We start from the raw sequence: 10910 nt of genomic DNA, 5'->3' as shown, positions 1-10910 counted from the left end.
AGTCCAGTCTGTGATGCATTGCCTTAAATTTAAATACAGTGTAACAATTGCAGGGTAGTTGTACAGTAAATAGTCGACAGAACAATATGAAGATGACAAACTTTGTGTTAAATGTGAAACATTTTATTCCTGCTCTGATAAAGAGAAACTCACACCTGTTCCATTTGTCTCCTAACATATCCGCGTTGGAATGTGAAAGCTTTAAGTGAATCTGTTCTGTGTCTCGTTGTTTCAGTAACTGACTAACCATTTCCATTCCTGAATGGTACATGTGTTGCAGACTTCTTCTACTAACTGGAAATTGTAATCCAGCCTTGTGTAGCGTATGGTGTGCACACACAGACATGCAGCATGTTTTCCGTTGCTTTTCAGTGACAATCGTGGAAATACGTCTCACTGCCCAGGGCGCCATTCTGCCGAGGGGCATCACAAGAAAACCACTAGCTGCGTTTCTTCTACAAATGTGTGGAAAATGTTGTCAGTATTCTGCTAATGTCGGAAAAACAAAATTTTGGAATTGCAGTGTTTCTATTAAATAAGAAACACAATTAAAATCACACACAAATAAGTTTGTTTATACGATAAGTAATTAAAAAACTTGCCATGCCATGAGCTACTTCCTGTTGTCTTCTTCTTCATAGTTTTCATCCAGTTGTTGATCATGTGACATTTATGATGTAAACAAAGTGTTTCCATTGCAGTTTTGCAAAATGAACCAGTTTCAATACTTCCAAAAAAAAAAAAAAATCATCTCAACTCTTTATTGGAAAAATTAGTTTTTTCAAAAATCGGTGTGTTTCCATTAAGCAAATTTATTGTCGAAATGTCAAATTGCACTATTATATGGTCAATGTAAACGCAGCTAGTGTCAGTTGTACCCACATGTTTTCCATTCCTTAACTGCATTTTCAATTTTGTATTGATCACTGTATAACTACTGTAAGTATGACAATGGGCCACAGGTAATTCCAGCTATAATTCAGATTTGAAACAGACCTGAAGGGCTGTTTTGGTGTTGCTAAACACTCGATCCTCACGAGGTCAAAGTTTTAACTCATCAAACCTGAACTGAATTGTTTTACCCTGAATATAGAAAACATTATTTTTGTGAATTTTCAGACTTTGGGCTGTGGGTTGGGTCAGGATCTCAGGGTCCGCCTGGGTGACACCGTTCATGCAAGAACCACCAAAGATGTTGCATGCAGAAAAAAAACAAACATTCAAACACTTTTTGATTTCAAAATGAATTTGATCTTTGAAAGCAATCATGAACAAACAGGAAGGGGGTATAGGGGACGCCTTTGTCTTGGCTTTTCTCTTGCCTTCAGCTAACAGATGTACCGCGAATCATGAAAATACATGTCCATCTGTGTTGCACACCTTAAACCACATTCTGTTATTACCCAGGAGTCGACATGACGCTCAGATTAATGAGCTGATGAGATGAATCTGCTGCTGAAGGCAGAGTGATCCCTACCAATCTCAGACCAGGGCCTGTTCTGCTCATGGTTTCAGCCACTGTGTGTGTGTTTTTTTAAGACTATAACTTGGTGTCACTTACATACAACAGAATGGATAAATGGAATATTGTTGAGTTTGTTTGTTTTACTGATTCAGTTGAAAAAGTGAAACTCATACACTGATCTTTTACACGCAGACTGATACGTTTCAAGTGTTAGTTATTCATATTAAACATCATGGTTAACGGTTATTGAAAACCCAAAATTCAAATGTTACTCAAGACAAGTCAAGCATATCATTTGAAAGTTGAGTGGATGGAAAAACTCTGGTAGAAAAATCTGAACTTGCTAAGACGGAGATGATCAGATGTAAAAATCCAGATGAGTTGAAAAGTGCTTTGATAAATGGCTTGTGCTTCACAGCTTTAAGGTTATTTATCTTGTTTTACCTTCCACTTAACTTTCTGTGTTTCTTGGCTAACACTTACAGCCTTCTACTTTAGCAGTGACCTTCTGTGAAAGATAAAACTGTAGTCAGCATTCTGACCCATCATTGTGTTGGCTGTAACTTGTCCATAACGTTTCTCATTTAACATTGCAAACAGTTGGTTTGGTTTATTTTTTTTGTCATAACCAGTAAAATGACCATAAATAATCACTTCAGTATCACTCTGTGTGCAATCAATCTATAAAATATGAGTTTCAGGTTTTGAATTGGACTTGCTGAAATAAATAGCCGTTTCTGTGAGATTTGAACGTATTGAAATGTTCTACCTTCCTCTCCTGCGCTCAGTGAGTAGAACTGTCTGTACAATCAAGTCTACCAAATAACACCGCCCCCTGCTGGCGGCAGACCGCTCAAACCGGATTTTAAATCTGTTTTTCTCCTCTCCAGGGTTTTATTTCAGAAACTGATCCATGACTTCTACATGTTCTTGTAAAAATACAACAGAATGTTTATCTTTTGAAACAGAACAAAAGAATATATGAATGAATTAAATTTAGCATTCAGCTTTTTAATAGTAGCAGAGAATGAGCACTGAAGCACTTCTGATGATCAGAAGAAATCTGATTTACTTGAAATATTAAGTCTGAATTGTGGAAGCCCAACTGATGCTGTATATTATATATCTATATGCTATGAATCTCAAAAGACTTTTTAATGTGCAGTGCATTTATTTTTATGTGTAAAGCCCAATAGAAAGTCATGGAAATGAAATGTTATTTATTAAATCATATATAAACAAATAAAATGTGATGTGCACCAATAGCCTTATCAAATTCAAAGTTTTTTATTATTATTATTTGTATATTTGTTTGTATTTTCTGAAAGAAAAGATACCTTTTATGATTTGCTTAAATTTGAACAAAATATTATATTAACATGAATATTGATTAATATCCCCCTCTTGGATTATTTTTGTAGACATAAATAACTTGGAAAACCAATAAATGCTCTCTTTACTTTTGGCACATATTCATACATATTTAAGATTTATGGTCCTTGAATTATTTTTTAAACTTTTTTTTCTTTTGATTGACTAGTTGAAGTTACTTTTTCACACTGTTAAATATGTAAAGAGGCAGAAATAATCTAGTGGTCCAGTAATAATATGTTCATACCAGACCAGGATAATCGAAGGTGATATAAAATTCAGTTTTTAAATATTGAATTTATTTTTACAGTTGGAAGCTGTCCAACCCAACATGACTCTGTGTGAAACAATAAAGATGGTGGTTCCACAGTAACAGCTTTTCATATCTGAGGGGTTTTCAATCAGATGGAAGGTTTTCTAAATCGTTTGTAAGTCTAGACTTTGACTAAGCCACTCCAAACAGCAGTGCTCAGGCCCTGGTGTGTCTAGTAAAATTGATCACAGATTATTCATGTTTTAACTTACGGATCAGTGTCACAAAGGGCCGAGGTATTTTGGATAACTCTTACCCTTAATAAATACCGTTTTAATTTGAAAACTGAATTTTGTGTTTCCTCCAGTTATCTGTATCTGATACCAAAATTAGTCTGACAATCTGAAACATTTTTAATAAATCTTGAATGGGCAGATTCTTTATCATGCAAGTGTATAAAATACAACCAGCTTTTCCCACGTTACGTTCTCATGTTTCCAAAGAAATATACAAATGAGCCAAAATGTCTAAATACAAGCCATGTTTATCTCTGTCTCTTCATGGTATTTTTTGTAACTTGTCAAAGTTCTCATCTACTGAATCAATCTCACCCTGTGTGTTCTGAGCTGATGTTCCTGTGTGAAGAGAAGAGCAGTTTGTGTTTTAGTGACTCGATAGTGTGCTACTGGTAGGCTAACGGATTGTAACATCTTTAGCTGTTTAGCTAACTGTGCCTTACTGTGCTGTGCGAACTGAACGTGAACGTGACGGTGTTTTCTGATGGGGTTCTGATATCTGTTCCAGCTTGTGCTGTTTACAAACCTCTGCAGTCTTTCTGTTCCTGTAAATACTGTTTTATGTAGCTAACCTAATGCTAATGCTAAATCTTACTAGCACATTTATCACTTGATCTCCATATATTCCAACCGTCTGTACTTATACTTATGGCTGCACCTATATTCTGTGTATAACCACTTTTATGGCAGTTGTGTAGCTGTGTGTGTGCTGTGCTCAGTCCAGTAGCAGATGTTGTATGCTTTCTCGTCAGGTCAACTCTTATGTTTCGCATGACTTTTCTCAGTATGTGTCAGTCCTTCCACTACCTCTGCAACTGTCATGAGGGAAACAACCACACGGGTAAAGCATTCTGACGTATGTCTTTCTAATGCTACCAAGAAAGCATCACCTATCATTCTGAACAAATAAAGTGTATATATTAGGATAAAATACCAACAGTTGTCTCTTCTGTTTCTCCAACCAGAAAACAAATTGACAAGCCCAAATAAAATGAACATGGTGTGTCTAAATCATGAGATATATGTCAGGAATACGTGTTAGACCCCATTTTGAATATTGACAACCCCCATCACATATACAAAATGACATTATACGATTTAAAAGCCAACTCTGTTAGCATGGTGTGAACATGCTGAGGGGTTGAGGCAACCTTAAAGGATGGTGTGTGAATACAAGCAGTCTCTGTCACAACTAGAGTTGAACAGTCAATGTTCGGTCTGAATGTTCGATGAGACACACCAGGCTGAGCTCCTCTCACTGCAGTTTACATCATGGTGGTTTCTATTAGTAAAGACAGAGATTATGGCACAGAGGAACAATTATTACAAGTTCACAAATATGGAGGAGGATGATTGATGAGTTACAACATTTTATTTTCCGTGTTACTGGAATCCCAAAGGAAACACATGGAACGTGTTGGTGGGATGTTTATCCGCTGCATCGGACCAGAACAGAGCGGGAAGAGTTCGGTGTTTTAGTCCAACAGTACTTACTTCCTCTCAGCCTCAGACAATTGTTCCTCTAAACTATCCATCCTGCTCTGTGGCTGAAAAAACGGATTCTGGAAGTTGAGTAGTTTGGTCTGTTTTCCACATAAACAAACATTCCCACAAAATTCTGACCAAACTCACAATAGTTTCACATGCAGAGGGTGGTGAAACGTTCACCAGGGAGGCTGTGACAAGAAGGGACGGACGACCTGAGGCTGAGAAAAAAAAGACGCAACTTCTGTCACACAACTGTGACAACGAGAATTTTGGCACTTTGATCCTTTAATCTTTTAACAAGCCAACAAGTGAAATGATCAGGATGGGATCTGCATCTCCTGTCTGGACTCCTAGATGAAGCTTTTCATGGGTCCAGATCATCCGGACCACCAATTAGAGAGCTACTAATCAAGTCGCATCCCTCCATTAATTCTGCTCAGCCACATTCCCCAGCCCACAAATTAAAGAGCTAAACAAGACCGCTCCCTGACTACGGCTCCCAGGTGTCTCATTAGTATGCAGTGTTTTGGTGTTGCCATGTGTGTCAGTGATGGCTGAAGACCCTCGGGCGGTAAGGGGTCACTGTGAAGATGCAAGAGTTCACCTCTTGTGTGAAGGTCCACTGGAGGTGTTGTTGGGTTACGAACGGAGAATAAAACTGCCATCGAAACATCGTCAAACAGTGTTTCATGTGTTGCTGCCAGCTTTTTAGTTGGTTGTTTTAAGTTCTGGTGGTTGACAATTAGTTGTGACTCCAGCTCTCACACCAACCACACTGCACTGGCAATCATTGGTTAAATAATAAAGGGAATCAGAGGAGATGCCACCTTTCTCTAGTGGAAGCTACTCCAGTAGCTTTAGCTCAATTAATTTTCTCTCCACTAGTTTTGTTAAGGGACTGTACATTCAAAGTAACAGTTAAGCACAACATGAACATCAAAAAACAACCAGGAGTTATTTAATAGTCGGTGGATGTCACTGCCTCATAATTCTATTGTGCATCTGCCTTGAAGTTCAGTGGTGTAAGATGATATCAACCATGTAGCTAGGTGTAACTAGCTAAGCCACAAGTTGTGTGGACCTGCTGAGAAATCTTGCAGCTTGAGCACAATAGATCTCATACTTCACATATACCACAGATACCACTTTACACAACTGCCTTTCAAATATTGCAGCAATAACCCAATAATAACATTACTTAATCTCATGTGACACTATGCAAACTCTCTGTCTGCACCGATAACCTTCGCTGGCAGAATTCTTGAAGCTGAAAGTGAAACTGATAAAACTGGCAGAAGTTTGAGCTTTGAATTTTTATCCTAAAATGATCAGTTGATCTCTCAACATGGAAAAAGGAAAATCAAACAAGTTAAGATATGATTTATGATCAGAGCCTGTGTGATACATCTGCACTCATAAATCATCTTCTGGTCAGAACTCCAGCCTTAACCTGATTTCTGACAGCTCACTGCTTTAACAGTCACTCCAGGGTTTCATCTTCAAAGACATTTTCTGAAGAGGCTGCCTGGCATTTTATGTCTGCTCCAAGGTCAAAGATGATCTGATATGGTGGCCTTCTGCAGCCCCAAGTGACCAGGATGCTCAGCTTGCTGCCATCATGAAACCAAACCGTTCCACGTTCAGATAAGATGTCAACTGTCCGACTGTGATGTGATGTGATGACACTGACACGATGTTACTAGTAAAATGAAATCCCAGCAGTCCTCTTTGACCTAAGTGGGGTCGGTTACTGTCTTAACCGTAAGAAGAAGCTAAGAAGAACTGAGAAATTAGTTTTACTTGAGCAAAGTCCTTCTGGCCTGGATATTTCATACCTCATAAGAGTTCAACCGCAGAACTCTTGGGAACTCTTCACAGGCCCCTCCCTCTGCAGCATCAGTTATCGTAGTTACCACACATTAAATTTCTGGCCAGTCACACAATAAGTGTTGGACACATAATCTTGACACACAGATTATGTGTCAAGAAGAGGCTGCAGGAACTCCAAAACCTCACAAGCACAGCATGATGACATTTTGTTCCTGCAGCTCTGGGAGAGAAAACAAAAGTCTTTTTTCTAGAGGATGTGCAGGACTTTGTTTAACTGTTTTGGTGCAAAATGGGAGTGGTTCAAACCACTTAGAAATCACCTAAAAAATGAAATAATTTCTTATTTGAACATCATTTAGTGTCTTAGAAACATACAGTAAGGGTGGACAAACGGAAAAAGCCACATCAAAACAACAAAAGTTACAACACAACAGTAAGAGTCACAACAGAAGTTATACTAAAACTGAAGTCAGGCTAAAATGGAAGTTTTGCTAAAACTGATGTTTTTGAATCAATTTTATTTGTACAGCACCTTTCAAACTGCAATTACATCATAAAAAGACAAAAATAAAAAAAATGTATCCCTAAACAAAGGTTATGATTTTAAACAAGAAACTAAACAGAATTTATGCAAAACAGAAGATTAAACGGAAGTTGTGATATACTTGCTAGCATAACTTCCATTTTACCATAATTTCTGTTGTGGCTTTTGCATTTTGTTGACCTTTAACAGAACAATAATGAAAAGATGATCAAAAATGTTCTAATCACTCGCTACTTTTCATCTAAAGCGACTGGACCTGTTAACATAGCATGGGTCTTAGAGGAACAGTCAGGAAAAGCTCTGCTCCTGCATTTCTTCTCTGCTTCGTTGCATCAACAATCACTGAGGGCCAGACTTCATATCAGATGCGGCGCTGCCAGCTGGCTGATATCCAGCTGATATCAATACTGCTGCCAGCCCCTGGTTACACAGTACATGCTCTGAAGCAATAACAGAGTACAGTCTAACCTGAAAAAATAAAATAAAATCAGGCCCTGTTATCATGCAGCATACAGCCGCTGTGCGTACCAAACCAATAAAAGCGGCGGCCCGGAGGCGATCTGACCCGAACCGGACCTCAAACCGATATGGCCAAAAGCTACAAGCTGCTCCGGCGTCTCAACAAGACACACATTAACCTTCCTGCCGTTATTTTTTCTGCAGAGATCTCCCACTTTGAAGTGCTTTCCATTTAACCTTCATTTAACTCTTGTGTCATGCGCTCCCTGCGCTCCGCTCTGACAGCGGAAGCCTTTAGAAGTCAGAACAGCGCCTGAGGCTGTAGATGGCGCATCAGCACATCTGTCTGCTCCAGCGGCAGGTTGGGAGCTGAGTGAGGAGCGGCTGCCCGCTCCGGCTGCAGGTCTCCTGCCGCTCACATGCAGGGCTTCACTGGACCCGTGTGTCAGAAGCTCAGTTTAAAAACGCATAATCCTGGTTTTAGGGAGCTGGATGTTTCAGAGCAGCAACGGGATGTAGAGTTCAGCTCTACATCTTTTTTTTGTTGTTTTTTTTTTAAAGAAATTCTTTTTCAACATATTTCTTCTAGAGGGCCAAAAAAAGACACAGCTTAGTAAACGCTTTGCTAAATTTTGTCTTTTTTTATATGAATGTGTCATCAATACTGTATATTTACTTAAATGTAATGTTTTGGCAAAATGTTGCTCCGGATTCCCTCTAAGATACTTAAACTATTAAATATGCTTTTAAACATGATACAATTTTCCATTTAAGATTTGTATTTATGAATCCATGCATTTCTATTTTAATTTAATCTGTCACAATCATTTATGGTATAAATTATAACATTTCTTGATCGACATTGTAATTAATTAAAGAAAACAAAACAGTGATTCATTTTCCTTACTGTTTGTCTCATTTTGTCACTGCATTGTTATATAAACTTCAAGAGTATAACAAAAAAATAATTTTACAATAATGTGTTGTGCTTTTTAACCTGGTTTTTCATATTAAATATTTCAGAGTTCATGGAATTTGACTTAACATCGTCTTGGGTAACGTATAAAGCCAAATGTTTAGAGGTTAATAAAATAGTTTGAGTGGACTGCCAATGTTTTAAAACAGGACAGATTATTTTAGCTCTGCTTGCATTAGCTCTTAGCTTTAGCTTTTTAAAACAACCTGTCTACACGTAGCCAAAGTGAAGAGACTGAAGGTCGTCCTTTGTAGCACCACATCATTTTCAGTTATGTGCTGAAAATTGTTCTTTGACTTTAAAAATAAAATCAAAACCCTGTGAAGATGCACAAAAATAAAAATGTGAAAACTTTTTTTTTTTTTAAAGACAAATTTTCTCCAAATTGAGATTTCTATGACTTGTCTCTGTGTCTGTTAAAACCGCTGACTTCAGAATTCAACACTGAAAAAATCTCCACTGCTCTGTGGGGAAGCAAAAATTCAATCACAGTTCAATATTTACTGAAGGTAGGTTATTAACTCCTCAGAAACTCTCCATGGAATCCTGTTAGTTAACACTAACTAACCTGTGTCATCACATGTCAGTAAATGAACTGCATATTATTTTTCAGTTGTGATTCTGTCTGCAAAAAAGTAAATAATAAAAAAAAAAAAAATCAGTAAAGACATTAAAAATTCATCTTCACAGACACTCCAAGTATTTTAACAAGATCATTCTTGGTTTGAAAAGTTTGACCTTCCTTTTCTTCGCTTGTTATTAGTTTGATCTTTTGCTCCGTTTTCCTCCAGGCTCTGAGGTTTCTCTTATTATTTTCTGGAGCTACAGTCGCTGCTCTGATTTCTCGATTCTTACACTGAAAAAACCCCCCAGCTAAACATGTTCAGTTATGTGCTGAAAATTGTCCTTTGACCGGTAATGGACATGGCTCATCAGAATGTGTCTCTGCTCCGTCTCAGTGTCGGCTGTCAGGAGATCAACAGCAGGGATGTCGGTGGTGACGCCTCAGCTCCAACAAAACAGGCCACATTGTGTGCAGGGATCACCTCCATTACGTTTAAAAGCACATGTTTTACACATAGAGGGCGCTGTAGGCCTGATTTTGTCTGAACTCCAAGGAAGATATTTATAGAACCTGTCTTCACAGGAGGAGAGTTTTATCGAGGTGATTTTTTTTTTTTGAGACAGACAGAAACATCTTCATGTCTTTTGTCTTCCAGAAAGACAAACTCTGCACCATTCATCAATCCCTCATGGAAAACCGATGACTGCGGTTCCTGGGGAAGTTGCAGGAACAACACAGGAAGTTGATGCAGGACACTTTCATTTTTCATACCCAGACGTAAGACTTGGTTTGCTGACAGTTGTTGGTCCGGAGCTGGAAGCTTTTCTGTCTCTTTCCTCTTTGTTTTAGCACAACAATACATTAAAGATCTGTTGTTGTATCAACCTTCCAGACCCCTCAGGTCTTCTGGTTCTGGTTCTGCTCTGCATCCAGAACCAGAATCATACGAGGAGAAGCAGCATTCAGCTTCTATGCGCCACAGATCTGGAACAAACTTCCAGAAAACTGTAAAACAGCTGAAACACTGAGTTTCTTTAAATCCAGAGTAAAACCCAGCTGGTTGGAGCTGCTTCTGAACAAAAACAAATGAAACATTCACCAACATGTTCATGTTGTTCGTTTCCCAGTTGTAAAGCACTCTGAACTGCTTTGTGGCTGAAATGTTCTACAAATAAACCTGATTGAATGAGAGTCCAGTCTGTGAGCTCCAGAGACTCAGGTCAGTCAGCATCCTCATAAACCTCAGTCACTTCACACTGCAGCATGTTTTTTTCTCCTCTCTGAGAGGCTCTGTGATGAAAACCTGACCAGAAACCAAAAAGCTTTTATTATTTTTCCTCTAAACCTGAAAAAAAAAATCCACATTTTGACTGATTGCAGAGCAGGCAGTGCTGCCTTACGTGGGCCATTCCTGTCCATGCAGCAAGGTTAGCCAGGATTCATGCAGCAGCAGGCTGCATCCTTCATGCCAGGAGGGGAGGTGAAAAGGTCGCCTGTCTGAAAGGTAAACCAGTCGGCCTGTATATCAACACAATCACATTCATTCACTCCTTTTTTTTATTCTGTTTGTTCCAGGAACTAAATCTGCCTCTACAGGCCAGTTGATTCCATCTGCAGTATTCACAACTGTAAGAATTTCTTGCATTTTTAATTCAATGGATTT

The sequence above is a fragment of the Poecilia formosa genome, unplaced genomic scaffold (genome assembly GCF_000485575.1).
Source record: "Poecilia formosa unplaced genomic scaffold, Poecilia_formosa-5.1.2 Scaffold318, whole genome shotgun sequence".
In the NCBI taxonomy this organism is placed as follows: Eukaryota; Metazoa; Chordata; class Actinopteri; order Cyprinodontiformes; family Poeciliidae; genus Poecilia; species Poecilia formosa.
This window is presented reverse-complemented; position numbering follows the sequence as displayed.